This window comes from Condylura cristata, unplaced genomic scaffold (assembly GCF_000260355.1).
Source record: "Condylura cristata isolate star-nosed mole 26May11 unplaced genomic scaffold, ConCri1.0 scaffold00035, whole genome shotgun sequence".
Classification (NCBI taxonomy): Eukaryota; Metazoa; Chordata; class Mammalia; order Eulipotyphla; family Talpidae; genus Condylura; species Condylura cristata.
Genome location: NW_004567136.1, coordinates 5155558 through 5174553, shown reverse-complemented (window position 1 = coordinate 5174553; position 18996 = coordinate 5155558).

Sequence of the window (18996 nt, the reverse complement as noted above, 5' to 3'; positions counted from 1 at the left end):
ACTGCTGAGGGGAGCAGCGGGCGGGTCAGGAGAGGTCTGCTGCACCATGTGGTCACCTCCGGGGCAGGTGGGGATCGAACTCATGTGGAAGTGGCTTTAGCTTCTCAGTGCTGCGCTTTAACCCGCTGCACCGAGGGCCACCACCCGATTATTTTTAGTAAAATCCCAGACATCAAACACAACTTCATGCAGTATTTATCTCTAAAACACATAGATTCCTTCTCTTTTCCCCTGCCCTCAGGCAGCTCAGATCAGGGCTCAGCTGAATCCCCACAGAACCGATGCACAGACTCAGCAGACAGGCAGTCAGGCCTCTTAGTCTTTGCCTCTACATCCTCCCCTTCCTTGGGCACCTTATTTCCCTGTGTCCATATGCTTGGCTCAGCCTGACTTGTACCCTGCATGATAACCAGCAATGTAGATGACTCTTTTCCTGAGCTGTGTGAAGCATTCTACAAATCATCAAAACCAAGGAGTGGCTGGTGGGACCCACACTCACAGCTGGGTGGTCAGCCTGGTAGGTGGTCCTGCTTGCGGCTGCTCCCAAAGTGGGTGCCAGTCTGCAGAACTGAACTCTTCCTGTGGGGGCTGTGCTGGCTCTGGGGTGTATGTCAGAATGGAACTGGATAGTGGGCACCAAGTTGGTGTTGGGGCTGGCTGGCCTGGGAGGGAGGCCTCTTCCCCACATTTGTTGGTAGAGGTGCTCCTGTAAGAGAGAGGCCCCAGTGGTGAGCATAGGGGTGTGTGTTGGGGGGTGGGCAGAATACAGAAGATGCAGGAAGCCTCAGACATTGTTTGGAGAGAACAGTAACCGCCCCCAGGTTTGCCCCAGGGATGGGTGGAGTTGGTATAGGATTATACGCCCACTAGAGACAGGGTGGGGACGCGCACTATTCCCTGAGATACTTTATTAATGAAAAAGACATTGAAAGCTGTCTTTGTGGGGTGCCTGGGCTGAGTCCTGATGGGCAGAGGCCTTGCCTGGTCCTCAGGTGACAGCTGCCAGCTGTTGACTGCTGCGGACTCAGTGAGCTCGGCAAACTCCCTCTGGCCCGAATCATCTTCCCTCTGCTGGCTGAGCTCTCCTCTTCCCTCCTTTGCTGTCTCATTTTTGGGCCTTTAATAATCAGAGTTTGACTATTAATAGCCATTGAGAGCATCACATATATTTACTGGTTTACATGTGAAGAATGCTCCTACCAGTAGCTGCATAATGACTTCTAAGTTAAGCACCATATTCTGGAAAGGAAACTCATTTATCGGCAGAAATCCTGCTATCATTTCCTCCTGATTTTACTGAAGATGGTGTAAAGTATTATTGCTCAACAGGAGCCATGTTGATAGCGAGAGGAGAAGGAGGAGAAAGGCCAGCATTTTGGAAGATGTAGAAGACGTGTCTAAATCTCTGTTCCCTTCTCCCCATCCCCGCTGGGGGAAGCATCATCATCAGCACACCCCGGGCTCATAGAGGGTGCACTGTCTGCCCTGTAGCTTCCTGATGCAGTATTTCTGCTCATTCTACAGTGGGCAGAGGACAGAGAATCAGCGTCATGCAGCTGGAGGTGAGAATCAGCCTAGATCTGCTGGCCAGGAACATGGACCATTCTCTGGCAACACGTCTAGGATGAGGAAGTGCTGCCAGCCCTGCAGGTGGCTGGCCCCCACGTAAGCATATGGGATCACACCCACTCACCTGATCAGGTCACTCTCCCCTGCTTCATCCCTCGTTCAGGGCCAACATCTGCTCCTTCAAGAAGGTCCCAGTCCAGGTGCTGAGATCTGCAGGGGATTGTGCCCCTCCCTGACCCCTGCCCTCATCACCAATGCACACCTGCTCCTCTGCTGGGCACGGCCGTGACGTAGGTGTACACCCACGTCTGGCTCTGTTCTGCTCCATGCATATCCTGAGATTGCCTTCCCCGCCCCTGTAACAGGGGGGTCCCTAGGAGAAAGGGAAGTTCAGGTTCCCTGCCCCACCCAGAAGGAGGGTGGAGCTGAACAGAGAAAAAGGAGAGAATGAAGCTGGATGGAGAACAAGGAGGAGACCTGAGGGAGCCACATGGAGCAGCAAGCATGTGAGGAAGAAACCGGGCTTGTTTCCTGACCCTGGACTGGCTAAGGCAGGTGTGGGTGAGAGACCTGTAGGGAGGTGACTGTGGCAGTGTTTATATTGATTTTGATGTTTCTCTTTTCCTCCCAGATTTGTCTGGCCAGTTCTGACCCTTTTCTGTGGGGCCCGGCCAGAAGGTGCTTTAGTCTAGTGGCGGCTTCCAGGCCTTGCTTTGGGCCAGTCCCTTTTGGGTTGACTTTTGCCCACGAGGGGATGGGTCACTTCAGGCGTTTGATTTAGAAGTTCTATTCTTTGTGTTCCATATTGTATATTTAATGTATTAAAGTCCCTTTTCACTAAAGTTTTATATGTTTTGTCTTGTTGCGGCGGATGGCAAAACCCACTTAGAGCAGGCAGGTTTGGGGCTTCAGGGGTTTCCCTCTCCCCCTGTCCTATAACAGGTTTGTTCTCTCACAGAATTGGGGTGCCTTATAACACCCCCAGCCCTCCACTGAAGCCTTGGGCTCAGTCCTGTTCACAGATATTCTCTCCCATGATGGTGAAGTGTATGATTAAATGAGGAGGAGGTGAAAGCTGCCCAGGGCTCTAGGTGACAAAATGGATTCAACAGACCCTGGGGAACCTCGTGGAGTTTATGCAGGGGAGGGAAGCGGATTTGGGGAAAGCCCGTAGATCACTGGGCTGTTGCTGTAAAAGGGTGTGAGGGGTCTAGGGCCCCCCCAAGGCCAAGGAATGAGCCTTGAATTACAGCCCTAATTGCCACACAACCTCCTAGCTTGATCTATGGGAGGTTTGGGGGGAGGTAGAAAGGGGGTGGGGAGCAATTTTTGCTGGCAACCATTAAATGGGGTGACATTTAGTAAAACAGCTCCTGTCTTTCATCATCAATGACACTATAAAAGGATGCAGAGGTCAGATCTTTTCTGTTGCACATCTTTTTAAAAAATATTTATGTGTATCTATAGATTTTACTCCATTGTGGACTTTTGTACACGGTTCACTTTCTCCGCTCAGGTGTAGTCCCTGTGAAATTCCCACCACAGTCCCCCGCACCGTCACCACTGTCCCTTGTGCTCTTCCCTCCCGTTTTGATCCCTCTCCCTCCCCGCCTTCCACATACTGTCTGATTATAGTTGCTTGCGAATCTTGTTTGTTTACCTGTATTTTCACTGACTTCTTATTTGTTTGCCCTGTACCTCTCCTGTAAGTGAAATCATCCATCGCACCTGAGTCCTTTGCACAATGGCAAAGAGAGCTTAAGTTTACAGAAATATTTACATCTCCTCTTAGTGGATTCCTCTCTCTGCCCCCCAAGAAGGTGCATCTCCCTTCACCCAGGTCCCCCAACCTCAGCGGTGCTGGGGATGTCTCAGCTGACCAGCTATATCCGCCAGCACCTGACAAGGAGTGGGGACAGGTGTATGTGGCTCTCAGCCTGTGTCTCATGCTCTCTGGACTGAGTTAGCCGGCCAGCCCCATGCGAGTTCGTTATCAGAGACTCGACGCAGGGGATGAAAGAGAATCATCCCTTTAAAAAGCAACAATACGTCTGAGATGCTTTTTTATCTTCACTTTATAGCTATCCCATAGTCATATGGCTCCTAATGGACTCCCTGGATGAACCGATAAGCTCTTGATGTCTGATTGTGACATGGGAGCCCTGTGCTTGAACTCCACCACTGAGCCTCTAGACTAAAGAAATGTCCAGCCTGTCTTCCCACATGTGTGCATTTATCTGAAGCAAAGAATAACATCAACTCATTGTATTGGAGGTCCCAGCGGGCGTCTCGGAGCTCAGAGGGCAGGTACTCTGGCCAGCATTGGGCTGCACTGAAGACCACTGCCAGCTGCACCCCAAGTGGGTACAGGGGCTCCTCTCCTTTGTTCCTGACCACATTCACCCAGAACAGCCAGTGAGTGTGTGTGCATGGGGAGGGGCGGGGGTGGGGTGAAGAGCTCCCTGAAGTGGTTAAAACTTGCAGGCAGCCAAAGTCTTAAAGAGTACTGACTGGGAAGGATGTCTCCTCATTTCCAATAGTTCTCCTCCTTCTAAGTCCCCAGCACCACCCGCTCTTCCTCTTCTCCCTTCTTTCAATTTGCAACTCCACAGTAGCTCATGTTCATTTTAATGGATTGCAAACAAGATTAAAAAATAAATCAGAATAATATAGTAAACAGGATTTGATTGCCTTACAAAGATGTATGCTGTAAAATTCAATTTGGTGTGTGTATCAATAAAGAAACAGATTTAATGTGAATTGTCTAAAAGAAAAAAAAGTATTAGAAAAGCTAAGTCCAACAAAGGTCAGAATATATCCCCACGAGAAACTAGCTCTATTTGTGATTTATCATCACTTTTGGCTCCATTGTGTCACTCAGGAAACTGTTACTACCCTCTGGCCAAAAAGCTATTCTCTGCTAATCTCTCTTTAATCTGTATTGCTCTGCCATTTGCATTAGGTTGTTTGTTTGTTTGTTTGTTTTTAAGATTTATTTATTTATGCATACAGAACTGAAGTACGGGCCAGAGATGCAGGGGCAGTGAGAGGATTCACCAGAGACAGAGTGGGGAACAGAACAGGCAGATCCACTGAAATACACTGCTGAGGGGAGCAGCGGGTTAATCAGGAGAGGTCTGCTGTGCCCTGTGGTCACCTCCCTGGCTGGGGATCAAACTCATGCTGCCCTGGCTGTGGACAGCTCTGCTTTAACTCCTTATGCCACCAGGGAAGGCTCTGAGTTAGGTTTTTAAGTCATTTGAAATTGATTTTATGGGTACTGTGAATGAGATATACAGTTAAATGTTTCCATTTAAGTATTCCTTTGTCCTGATGTCATTTATTGCACAGGTTGTATTTTCTTCACCATCCCACAGTGTCTCCTGGTCACAAATCACGTGTATGCACATATATTATATGTGTATATGCATATACATGCTCACATTTATAGGGTCACCACTATGCTCCATGGTTAGTTTCTTTATGTTTGTGCCACAGTCTTAATTAAAAAGCTTTATAATAAATCTTGATGTGTGGTAAATAAATACCTCACATTTTGTTCTCCTTGAAACGATTTTGACTCCTCTTGGCATTTTAGATTTCCATAAAAATTGAAAATCAGAATTCAAAGTCCATGGGAGGAAAAACTATAGAAGTTTGACTGGAATTGTATGACATTCACAGATCAAGTTGGAGAAAAATTTGCACCTTTACAATATTCACTGTTCCAAACACTGAACATAAATAAAATTCAATTTCAGAGGAAAAGCAAACTTCAAGGGAACTTCAATTCCCAGCAATATTGCAGACAAAATAGTCTGAAAAAAACTCTCACCTTAAAACTAGAAATCATGACTAAAATAAAACATGCAAAGATAAAATTACCCAGAATAAATAAGAAACATATCATAGTAAACACAAGGCCGAACACCAAATTAAAACAAAAAGCATAACTGAAATCTAACCAGAGAGAAAAGACTCATTCCCCAGAAGGGAGTAGGTCTGGGAGTAATAAACCCAGCAGACACGAGAGCAATGCTAGATGAAAATAACTGACTGCTAAGGTTTGTGTAATTCCTGCAAATAGCTTCTAATCCACTTAGGCTTCATTTTTCCCTGGGAAGATTTGAAAACTACAAATTTATTTTGAAAACTTTTATAGATCTATTTTATTTTCTACTTATTTTTTAGTTAGTTTTGCTCGGTTGTGCTTTTGTAAGGATTTATTTATTTTATTTGAGTTGTTTTAACATAAAGTTGTTCACAATATTCTCTTATACTCCTTTCCTTTCTGTCATTTATCAGTGCTGTCTCTTTTTTCTATTGTGATTTCCCCAACTTTTGTCTCCTCTTGTTAGTATCTTTTTTTTTTTTTTTAAGATTTATTTATTTGTGCACACAGAGCTGGGGTACAGGCCAGGGGTGCAGAGGCAGTGAGAGGATTCACCAGAGTGGGGAACAGAACAGGCAGCTCTACGAAGCACACTGCTGAGGAGAGCAGCAGGTGGGTCAGGAGAGGTCTCCTGCACCATGTGGGTCACCTCTGGGGTGCGGTTGATCTCATGATGAGGTGGCGTTAGCTTCTCGGTGCTGTGCTTTAACCCACTGCGCCACAAGGGAGGGACCCTCCCTTGGTATCTTGATTGGTCTTGAAGCTTTAGAAATGTTCATCTTTTCAAATAACCAATTTTAATTTCATTGAAATTCAGTTGTTTTTAGTTTTTTTGTATTTAGTTGACTCCCTAAGTTTTATTTTTTTCCTTCCTTTTGCTTGTTTTAGGTTTAATTTTTTCTGACTTTTCAAAAGTGGAAGTTTTAGAAATTAGATTAGATCTTGCGTCGTTGTGAAGAAAGTCATATTAAAGCTGTAGATTTCCCTGGAAGAGCTGTTGACTATACCATGTGGCTTTTAGTAGGTCCTAGTTTCATTTTATCTGATCTAAGCATAACCATTCTCTTCTCCTCGGTTACTACTTGTATGGTAGATAATGTTATATTCTGCTTTTAACCTACATATGTCTTTTGAAGAGTAGATCTGTTGAATATGGAATATTTATTGATATTTTTTATCTTTATTTTTATCTTTTTATCAAAACTGTACCTTAGAACTAATTGTCCATTTAATCTGAAAAATCTCTGACTTATTGGAGAGTTCAGTCCATTCACATTAAATGTAATTATTGACATGACTGGATTTGCATTTATGATTTTGCTATTAATTTTTATATAATAGTTTTTATTTAGTTTGTTGTTTCTTTACTTTTTTTTGGTGTTAGGTGGATAATTTCTGTCGCACTCCTTTCTGTACTTTAGGGTTATTTTCTTAATTGTTTTTTGGAAGTGATAATATGTATCTTGATTTATCACAAACTATATCAGATCAATACTAATGTAACTCCAATATATTATAGTTATTTTTTCCTATAAAGTTCCATTTCCTCCCTCACTTTTATACTATTGTTATCTTTCATATTATGTACATATGAATATTCAGTGATAAATATAAAATTATAATTGTTATGCAAATATGTATTAAAAGAGCTAAAACAAGAAAAAAGGAAAAAAGAATTATGTTGCTTTTTACATTGACCTACATAATTACCTTTACCAGTGCTGTTTACTTCTTTATGTGGGTTCAAGTCACTCTCATTTCTCTTCATTATGGAGAACTTTATTTAGCATTTTAAATAAAGCATATCTTCTAGCAATGAATTCTGTTGCTCTTTCTGTCCCTGAGAATATTAGTATTTATATTTATTTTTGAAGAGTAGATCTGTTGAATATGGAATATTTATTGATATTTTTAACTTTCAGTTCCTTGGCTATGTCATCCTGCTGCTTCCTAGACTTCATCAGAATAATGTGTTAACACGATTGAGCGTCCCTTGGACTTGATGAGTCATTTTCCTTTCATTGCTGTCAAGATTTCCCCTTTCAGCAATTTGAGTATGATTTTTCTAGGTGTAGATTTTTTTGGCTTATCTTATTTGGATTTTGTTGAACTCAAATGTATAGATTAAAGTTTACTTTAAATCAAACCTGGAATGTTTTTGACCACTGTTCATTCATACACATTTGATGGCCTTTTCTTCTTCTCTGAGACTTTTTTAAAATTGAGGAAAATCTCTCTCTGTTCTTCAGGCTGAATTATCTCTATTGTAATATTCTTAAGTATACTTATTACTTCTGCTGGCCCAAATCTGCTGTTGAATCCCTCCAATGAATTTTTCACTCCAGTGACTATACATTTTAACTGCAGAGATCCCATTAGCATCTATTTTAATGTAATTTCTACATCTTTACTTATACTCTATATTTGGTAAGCCATCATAATTTTCTATTATCCTTAAACACAGTTTTCTATGTTTACATTCCTTGAGCATATTTATAATAGTTGTTTTGGTGCTTTTGCCTGTTAGCTCAATGTCTTACCTCCCTCAAAAATTTTTCATTGACTGTCTTTTATCCTGTATATGGGGAACACTTTATGTGTGTCCTTTTAAAAACGGTTTACAAAAACAGCTGTTTGCTGAAAACTGAATATTATATTATAGCAACTCTGGTTTCTGATTCTATCCTTCACCCAAGAATTATTGTCATTGTTTTTGTCTTACCAGTTTGTGTTTCCTGTCTTTAATCAGGACTAATTCTCTAGGACAGCTTCCACAACACGTGCATATGTATTTGCTCATTAAGAGAATTCTTGTTATTATTTTAAAGTCTGGATTCCTAGAGGTGCATCACTCAGTGGTTGCATCTTTTGATATCAATACATATTCCTGAAAATGCAGCTGTGTAATCTTCCATAACACATGGTTTGCAAATTTCTTAACCTCAACTGGCACATATATATGCATCACATATATATACACGATATACACACACACACACACATATACAAAGATATACAGCACATATAGGTATGCCACCTCTCACTTATCTAAGCATGTCCTATCCTCAGCATTTTAAAATTATTTTTAAAAAACAATCAACAGGGCCCTCCCTGGTGGCGCAGCGGGTTAAAGCACAGCACTAAGAAGCTTAAGCCACTTCTGCATGAGTTCGATCCCTGCTTGCCCCGGAGGAGATCCACATGGCGTGGCAGACCTCTCCTGACCCACCCGCTGCTCCCCTCAGCAGTGTACTTCATCGATCTGCCTGTTCTGCTCCCCGCTCTGTCCCTGGTGAATTCTCTCACCCTCCACATCTCTGGCCTGTACCCCAGTTCTGTATGAATAAATAAATCTTAAAAAAAAAAAAAAAACCAATCAACAATTTTACAGGACTCTTAATTAATAAAACATATGCTTCCAACCCCACGACCTTAGTTGGATATACTTTACTAAACAAAAGCTTACATAAGCAATTAAAACACCCATTTTTTTATTAGCAGTTTTCCACAACTATTTAAAATAGTCAAAAACAGAAGAATTAAAAAGTCCTAACCTTTCCTAAGTCTTTTAAAGTGAGATGTTCTTTCTAAATGAGATGTCAATGACGGTCCAGAGAGACATCTTTGACTCCAGAACACCAGTTTAACTTAGCCGGCATTCCGCATGTGGTCAGGTAAAATGCAATGTTAGCCTGTTGGAAGGACAGTTTCCTCGTTTCCTCTCAGCGTCCTTTTCCTCATACTGGCCACGAGGCTCCAGTGTCTCCGAAGCCGTTTGTGTCTCTGACATTCTCCAGCTTATGCTTCTTGGGTACATTTGTGGGTTATTAGTCATCTTATGTAGAACAGGATATATCTGTCACATCTCCTCTGTGAAACCCTCCCTTCAGCAAGGTTTATTTTAAGAACTGTGCGAGAAACAAAAAAATTCACAGGCAACCCTGTGAAAATCCAGTCACTTGTCTACATGTGGAACCAAGGGCCCTGGGCTCCTGCTGGGCTGCGACCCGCCTCGCCACGCACCCGCGGGGCCGCCTCCGCCCGCGGGTTCTCTTGGGGCTTCCCTGCTGCTGGCTCTGAGTATGCTCCTTGCTCTCTAGGGCTCCTGGCCAGCTGGAGTCCTAAAATCTTGTGAGCAGTGTGGCTGGGGGCATACCCATGATCTCACAGAGTCCTCGAGTCACCTCAAGAAACCACGGGTCCCTGGCAGAAGGATACTGAGAACATACAGCCGGGCTGTGGCGGCACTGACTGCCTGAGCCGAGGCCTTTATCTCTACATTCAGGGCTGTGTCCACTCAGCCGAGCAGCAGGGTCTGCTGGGAAACAGCCCTGAGGAAGCTGGTGCTCTGTCTGGCTGCAGTAGTGGTCACTGATTTTGGGGCAGTTGGGGACAAATGCCTTTGGGAAAAGCACAGGAGGTCATGGAAGGGAATGCAGGAAGCAGGAGCCTTTCCTGCAAAACCCAGTTGGGAACGCCCATCCGCACTCGGGGTCATCATCCCCCTTGGAACGCAGAGGGTGATGAGGTGGGTGGGGCTGGCGGAGTAGGTGACCCCTGACTCCCTGGGCAGCTGCTGGCCACACTGGCCTCAGCCACTAGCCGTGAGTGGAAGCAGCTGCTGCATGCGTGCTCCCCTTTCCCTATGTTCAGAAAAGGGCAATTTCTCCTTTCTCCAGGAGGCTGGGGTTAGACGGCCCAGGAGCGGGGTGGCTTCCTCCTCCGCCTCCAGCCTCCAGCACGGCTCGCGTGGGCTGAGCGCTGTGGAGCGGGGTGGAGAGCCACGGTGCGCGCCCTTCCTGGGTCCCTGCGCCTGGCATCTGCTGGGAGGGTTCTCACCGCATCCTACCCCACACCCCCCCCCCAGGAGGAGTTTCTATAGAAACTCTCCAGAGGAATTTCTAGGGCTCATGGATTCTGTCACAGTAACCCAGTGAGGGAAGAAAGTGTGGGGGTGTGTGAGGAGGCGGCAAAGATGGAATCCGCAGGTAAAAGCTGAGGACCCCAGGAGGGGAGGGGGTACGGAGGGGAGGTAAGCGGGTTGTGAAGGGGATACAGAGCTGGGAAGTCTGAAGCCTGGCTTTCCTCAGCAGGTCATAAATTGTCCTCACCTCAGCTTAGGTTTATAATCTTATATTATAAAATGAACGCCAAGGGCGGGGGCAGGGATTGAGTGAGGAGAAGCTGCTGGCTTCTCATGTGCTGTCCCCTAAGAATGAGTGCAGGAGAGGAGTCTGGTTCCAGTGGCGGGCTCCTGGTGGGTCCCCGCTTAATGGAAAAGAGATTATGCAAGCAGATGCTTTGAAGAGACACAAATATGAATATAAAATCATTCTAGTCATGGAGATGCTAATTTTTTTTAACTTTTAATAATGACACAATTTTGGATCTCAAAGGTGTCTTCTAGATTTCAGATATATTAAAACCTCTAAATAAACCCTGTTCCAAATCCCGCCTAAGCACGTTTAAGGCTCAGCATACTTGTCTCTTACTTTTCTCCCAGCAGTGAGTAGAGTAAAGCCATGCCCAGCACTGGGAGGAGCAGGGGCGAATACCACCTTTACCCTTAGGTTGGGGACAGAACGCACAGACCACTGCAGGCAGGACCAGCTACATGCAGCAGAGGGCTTGGGCTGTGTCTCCAGCAAAACCAGAATTGAGCCTGAATATGGTTTCTGTGAGAAGGGCAGGACCTGCAGATTCAGGGGATTTTAAGTGCAGGAGCACGTGTAAGGGAGAAGAAGCCAGAGGAGGATGAGTTCAAGCCAGGGACCGATCCACACTTCCATTGACACTGGCACCATTGACACTGGCACCATTGACACTGGCACCATTGACACTGGCACAGCCCCACCCTGCAGGCCTGGGCTCTTCTGTGTAGTAAAGGGTCAGTTACCTCTTTTTCAGGCTTCTGTGGGGAAGTGACTGAATTGAGGCTTCAGTTCTGTTCCTCGCACAGAGCATGCATGCAACAGATTATAAGAAAAGCAATAAAATGTAAAAACTGGAAGTTAACAGGAAGATGGAACCCTATGTTATAATGTTTGGGATAAAGCTGAAGTGTGTTTGTGAGTATGCATGTGTGTGTGTGGGTGACATTTTCGCTTTGGGACATTTCTCCAAGTATCCTCCAATAAGCTTAACTCTTTGGGTCACCCAGCCCTACCTAGATGGACAGTGAGATGCACTCATAGCTTTCCCAGAAGACCAGCACCAAAGCAAGTGTTCTTTTTCACAATAAGAGATGCCAGGTGAGAGACTTAACTTTGCAGACGCCCGTTGAGTTAACCATCTGTTTTTTCCTTCTGCCTGCTGTAGGTCACTTGAACTACCAAGAATTGGGGAGAATGTAGGCAAAGCGGAAGTTCTGCTTTCCAGGGTTCCATGTGAGGTCAGTCAGGAGGGCACAGAACAGAGGGGCTGCAGAGACTGAAAGTTCTTCGTCAGTGGTCAGAGGGGATGGATGAGACCTTATTGTTCCATTCCATGGGAATTTCTTTTTCATCACTCTGCTTCTTTTCTGGCAGTGGACATGTGTCCTGCTTCTTCAGACACAATCTGCTCCTAAACTCAAAGGGCATCTGTCAGGAATGGCAGGTGTGGAAATGTGATGTGGTTATTGAAGAGTTTCCCTTTACAAAGAAATAGTTATGCATAGCACTTGTTAAAGTAGGCCCTCCACAAATCAAAAAGGGTGGCAGTCACCTTGTTTACAGGGGGCTGGAGGGTGGGGAGGTGGGGGGGGGGTTGAAGCAGCTTCTCTCCTGAAACCTGGATTTTATACTTCTGATCTCCTAAACTGGGATAATAAATTTCTAAGGTCACACTATTTATGACAATTTGTTATTGATAGCTCTAGAAACTAACCAAGGAGGATGTCTGAATGCCTTGATTGTAAAGTATTCGGAAAGTCAGCAAGATGGAGATGAATGGTGGGCAGGGAAGACCACAAATGGCCTTAGGAACCACAGAAACATGTTTAGTCTTTATTCTGAGACCCGAGGGAAGCAGATAAGTGAATTTCAGTAAAAGCATAAAACACTTAGATTTAGGTTTTACAAGATCCCTCTAAGTCAGGTGAAAATGTGATACTGAAGGTTGGATGATTAATGAGAAGATGTGGAGAAGATGGGGACCAGAACCCTACAGTAGGAGTAGGGGTGGATCATGTGAATTGATCAGAAGGGGAAATAGAATCTATGACAGCCACTCTTTATTGACCGGTTGGTTGACTTCAGAATAAGTCCAGATTTTTGATTTGCATTTTTTCAGATGGTGATATCCTTTATTCTTCCTCATCCCCCTTCTCCATTCCTCTTTCCTGATTCCTTCTTTATTTTCTTCATATGTTATTCAGCCGCAAATGTGTTTTGAATATTGGAGATACGGGAAGAGAGCAGGTATCTATGCGGACTATGCCACCCAAGAGCTTCCTTTGTCATGGGGCAGAGGTGTGCAACATCATGACGTAAGATGGTAAGGTGACTCAGAGAGATTCGTAAGACGACAGTGGACGACAGTGGGGTTTGTTTCCAACTTGGGCGCAGGAGAGAAAACAGCAACAAAAACTTTTGAGCAGTTCCTGGTAGTTTACCTCAGTGAGATGGAGAGGACTGTAATAGATCAAGGAGGGACACAGCTCTGCACAAGCTGTGTGAGTGACGTCTAGGGGGGAGAAGGCACTGACTCTTTGGGAGAGGGCTGGACATAGTGAGTGAGGAGAGAGAGTGCAGGGTCCTAGCAGAGAGAGACTTTATGTCTCTGTACCCACGTCAATGTAGTGCCATTGTGTGCTGGGAGGAAGTTAGGTTGTGATCCAAAGCGTGAAGGTAACGAATCGTGCACTTTTCATGTCCGTGTGAAGGATCTGGTGTCCCCTTGCTCATGGACAAGTTACCTTTTGTGAACAAGTATAACTTTTGACTGAGAACATAGATTTGGAGTCAAATAAAGCTATGAAAAATTCCAATTCTGGCTAAGATGGAGTGAACTGTCTATACTCTCACAGAAGGTGGCTGTAAAACCTCCAGGAAATTCATGGAGCAGCAACTTGACTGCTGTGAGGAATGTCCAGCAACTCCATGGAAAGGGCAGCAGGAGGAGAGACCCACAGGGAGAGAGCCAGAGTCCTCAGGCACAGCCGTGGCTCAGCACGTAGCCAGCGTCAGCCGCGCTCCACCCATAAAGCGAGTGGTTTCCCAAGTGTCTTCTCCTCCAGCCTCAGAGAGCTGCACCAGCTGAGGTTACACAGAACAGGCATAAGTGACTCCTGCCATATTCCTCTTCAACTGCCCACCCACAAACAAAATGAGCACTGCTCTGAAGAAAATGAATGCTACTTACGTGTCTTAAACCACTAGGTTTGGGGAGGTCTGTTTCGAATGAATAGAGAATTGAAATGGAAAGAATCAGAATGTCTTAATGTACTCGCTGGGAAAGTAGTCTCCATACTCAGGTATTTCCACGATGGTCCCAGTGTCTCTTTTTCCCCCGAATAATCCTGCAAGAAACATCCTACAGTCACTTGCAGTGTTTGACATGTTTATTACACTGGATTCATTTCTTTCACGTGGTTGGCTTTCTTAAAATGTCTCATGGCTTGCATTTTGCTGTACATGATTTATAGAAGAGTCACACTATCTGGGGTGTTTCTAAACTTTCAGGCTTGCCATGCTGCTTAACAATCATCCCCATTCCATTTTTCAGACACTCTTACTAATGACGGCTGCTCCTTCACCCCCACAACCCCACCCACCCCGCCCCATAGTAGGAAAAACACTTAGTTTGTCTTTTAACAAAAAATCAACAAGATGAGTCATGGCATTCGTCAAAAATTAGTCCCTCTTTTGAGAACTCTTTGAGTTTTTGTCATGCTATCTTCAGTTCTTGCCTGTTTTAAGAAAACTAGCAAAAGCAGCAAAGGTAATACCCCTTGAGTGCTTTCTGAGATTACACATCTGGGTCTTTTACAAGTTTTGCAGAATTTGTTGGAGTAAAGAGGACATTGCATTGGTTCCTTCCTACTCTCCACTGAGAAAACCAGTGTTCAGAAGTTTCTTCTTCTTCTACATGAAGGTGATTTCTAAATCGAAGTCTAATGCTATCTATGCAGTTAATCTGATTTGAACAAAATTCGCCAGCTGCTTTCAGATGGGGCACACGGGAACTGATTTGGTGCCCGCTGTGGCTCAGAACACCCTCCTGCTAGTTCCTTTCAAGCTCCATGAGAACTAATGGTGAGAACTCCCACCAGAATCAAGAGATTGCCATTTTCAACATGCTTCTGCTTGTGCTTGCACACCAGTGAGGCTGGGGAAAAGCCGGACGCTTACACAAGACCGAGAAGTGACAGTTCTGCCAATCAAGATAGCAGTAAGAATTAGCAAAAGTAAAATCTAGAATGCCAATTTACTTGTTGTAATGACTAAGGGAGAGTATATATGCCATCGATCCCCTGGATATGTAAACATCAACGCTGCCATGTAACATCTGGGGCAACCATTACAGACCGTGCAAAGAGAAACACTAAACAATAGTAGACAGATCAAAACGGGATTCTAAAAGAGATTCAAGTTAGTTGCAGGATGGCAGAAAAAGAAAACTCAGATAAAAAACAAAAAGCCAAAATAAATTAACAGATTTATTAACCCTAACATATATGTCATTGTAGTGAACACAGATGTTCTAAAATACCAATCAAAAAGAGAGATGGGCAGAATGGGTTAAAAAATGACCCAAAGACCCTCCCGGTTGGCGCAATGGGCTGGGGCACAGCACTGCAAGCCAGCCTCGGCCTCCTCAGTGCCAGTTCGATCCCTGCCGGGGAGGTGACCCACATGGCGCAGCAGACCTCTCCTGACCCGCCCGCTGCTCCCCTCAACAGTGTACTTCCTCGATCTGCCTGTTCTATTCCCCACTCTGTCTCTGGTGAAGCCTCTCACCACCCTGCACCTCTGGCCTGTACCCCAATTCTCTATGCATAAATAGATAAGTCTTAAAAGAAAAAAGAAGTGATAAGAATAAATACCATCTTTTTAAAAATGACCCAAATATGTACAAATAGAAGAAACTCACCTCCAATATAATGACACCATTGCTATGGACTTGGTAAACATTTACAGAGACCTGTTTCTCCCTTACAAGAATGCCCTGTGTGGGCCGCATTCACTCTGCCCTCAAGGGCAAATCATTACCTGTATGTGAATCGTTGTTATACATTTTCCTATCAGTGAAAGCAAATAATTGAACAGATGTGATTCAGAATGTTAAAGATGTGACCACACTTGCCACATCCCAGGCTTGCGATTTTCCTTTGGGCTAAATCTCTAGAAATTCATTCAGTAATAGAAGACCTCTTATCCAGTGAGGAAGGTCAAAGTCAATTAGGGAGTTTGAACGGTTACCTTGTGGCGCCACCTAATGGTTAAATATGCAAACTGCTCTTCTTAGCCTAGTCGAGGTAGAGCTGGAAAGGGACGGGCAGGATGGATCAGAAGGGTGGAGCAGACCTTCTCTGTCTGGCCTCTACCCCAGTTCTTGCATGCATACTTCAACAAACCTTTAAAAATACAACAAAACACAGGGTGGAGCAGAGAGGCAGAGACCAGCTGTTTTCCTGCTTGGTGGGATGTAAGACCAGGGATGTGAGACCACGAGTGTCCAATCTACCACCCGCCCGGACTCCCTGCCACTTGCTGCCTTCCGGCATTTTTTCAGGCGCTCTCTGACTTTGCTAGTAGAAATGCAAAATGTCAAAGCTGCGTGGACAGAAGTGGCGATAACTAGCAAAATCCCCTGTGCCTTGGACTCTGATCTGGTATTCTAGGAAACCAGACTACCCACCGGCAGTGCACAGTGCCAGGCAGGAGGCAGATGCCCAGTGCAGACACCTCTGCAGGTGGAAGAGCCCTGGGCTAGAGAGCCAGGCAGTGTGAGAACAGTCGTGCACATTATTATTATAGTAAAGGACTCGGACGGCTCGATGTCCACCCAGGAGGTCTGAGGACGTGAACGCTCACGCATCCAGCAGAATGTCTGCAGCAGTAGCGCACGATACTCAAGGCCAGGCTGGGGTGTGCAGCCTGCTGGGGCAGAGGGGTACAGGCCCGGTGAGCCTGCCCCGGTTGTTGAGGCGTCTTCTGCTCCCCTGGCTGTGTGCGCCCAGCATTGTGTTTTGGGGCCGGTGTCTGGCATGGGTTCCTACCTTGTGTGAGGGGTGTGCGGTGCCTGGCTTTGTCTCCCTGCTTTCTGAGCCTGGTGTGTGGCGCCTGCTGTGCCTGGCGTCCTGAGCCCCTGGGGCTTCTGCTGCTGTGTGAGGCCGGGGCTGGGGCCTGACCCTGGTGGGTCGTGTTCTGTAGTGTCTCCAGCCTGCAAGCCTGGTGCTGGGTGTTCGGTTTTGTGTGTCCTGCTCAGAGTGGCTCACGGGCCTGGCTTTGTGACCTGGCTCTGGCGGCTGGCTGTGTGCATGCTGCATCCTCAGCACGCACCTGAGTGGCCAGAGCTGCATCGTGGCAGGCAGACTCACCGTGAGGAGGTGCCTGCCCCTGGGCGGAGCTGCGTCCTGGCCCTGGGCATGGGTGTGGCACCTGAGGGCACCAGCACTACTCTGTGCCAGTGTCTGCTGGGTTCACACCTCTGCCAGTTTAGCATCTTTGAGGAAGAAGTCTCCCACCTCACAGGTGCCCCTTTGAGGCATTCCTTTGGGGTAAACCTCTCAGGGGGTCCTCAGTGCTGGAGCAGCCTCCCAGCAGGGCTGGGGGGCCCTCAGGGCCAGAGCAGCACCCCAGCAGGGCTCCCGCTGGCCTTGCAACCTGGGTCTGGAGAGGCTGCTGTCAGGGCTGCGCTCCTGGGGAGCCCTGAGGCCTTGCTGGGTGCTGCTCTTCAGCCAACCCGTGTTGCTCCCAACTCTATGGTGTCCCCAATACACCAGTTACACCTCACATCTCGTAACCCTTCCCTCCATCTGGGCCACCAGCCCCTTCTTTCTGGGGTAAGAGTTCCTACATTGAGGGGTTCTGGGGCAAATTGCTGTCCTGAGTGTGCTTTGTGACCAGGTGCAATCCCAGCGGAAGTGCCTGCCCTGCATACACTCTGGGGGCCACTGTGTGTCCAGGTTAGTGGACAGTCCAGCGCCCAGGACAGTACCAAGCCCTGCACAGGCCAGGGGCCGACTCCTCCTGCAGGCACAGGGCCTGAGGTACTCCGCAGGCCCCCTCCCAGCCCCAGCTCAGTCTCACCACCCCACGAAGGGGGGGGGTGCTCCTCACACAGCCACCAGGTGGCAGGGTTCTCTGCTCGGTCCCGTCACCCTGCTCCACAGCCGTGACAGGGCACTGCCCGAGGTTCCAGGGCTCCTCCACCCCTCTCTGTGCACCTGAGGCTGTAAATACTGACCTGAGCGTGTGACCTGACCTCCGTGCACATGGGGGTGGGCGTGCCATTAAGGCAGGAAGCCTCTACAAATGTACAGAAAAGCACAGACTGGCTTGGTCTCAGTGCTTAGCACACCTGCGGGGTTACCTTGTGCTTTCAGATGCTCTCCGGAAGGCACTTCTGGGCTGTGAGTGGTTTCCTTTCAGGTGTGTTTCGAGAACCAGGACTTGACACAAGCTATGCAACGGCTATCGTCTGACAGATTCCAGGTAGCTCGGGAAAAGCTCTGAAAAATCAGACTTTCCACTGCTAACTTATGTGATGACCTCCCTTTTTTGTATAATCTTAATATCAAAAAATATTGTAGCAACATCAGTTTGTAACTGGCTTGCCTTAGCTCTAAATTGGCTACCTGACCTGGGCAAAGTACAAGCTGAGCTGCTCCTGGGCAGGAAATTCCTTTGACTGAAGACAAAAGGCAAGCTCCTGGAGAGATAAGACCCCAGAGCATCAAGACTCCTGGAAAACTTCTTTGGTCTTTTTGACAAAAAGCAATTCTTAAGATAACTCTCAGGGCATAAGGACCCATGGACAATTTCCTAACATTATCAACACAGGTTTTGCTTATGCACAACTATGTGACTTCTTCCTAATTTACTCTTTTCCTAAAACAATCACTAACTACTCTCTGCTAGTCTTATTTAACCTCTTCCTAAAACAAACACTAGCTACTCTCTGCTAGCCTTAAGTTAACCATTAGCTTCTCTTTAGGCTATCACTGATGACTCTGCTAACACAATTTATTCCTTCCCTAGGACTCCTAAATCCTTTGTTAACAGCTCATCCTTTCCCAGACCCTGATCCTTTAAAGTCACAGTTAAACATCCGTATACATGAAAGTCATCACAAAGATGTATAGTCTAGTGTGCCATAAAGTAGCAGGAAGAGGATGCATTGTTCTCCTCTTCCTTTAAAACTTTTATGTCGATTTCTTATTAACTTACCTGAGGCATTATTGTAACTAAATCTTGCTAAACAGTATAAATAAAGACCTGCAAAAAGATGAGCAGGAAGATTTGCACCCAACTCCGACTCCCGTGTCTTCCTCACTCCCTCTCCCCCTCTTGGAATCTCTGCACGCCGACGCCTTCCCATCTTAGGGT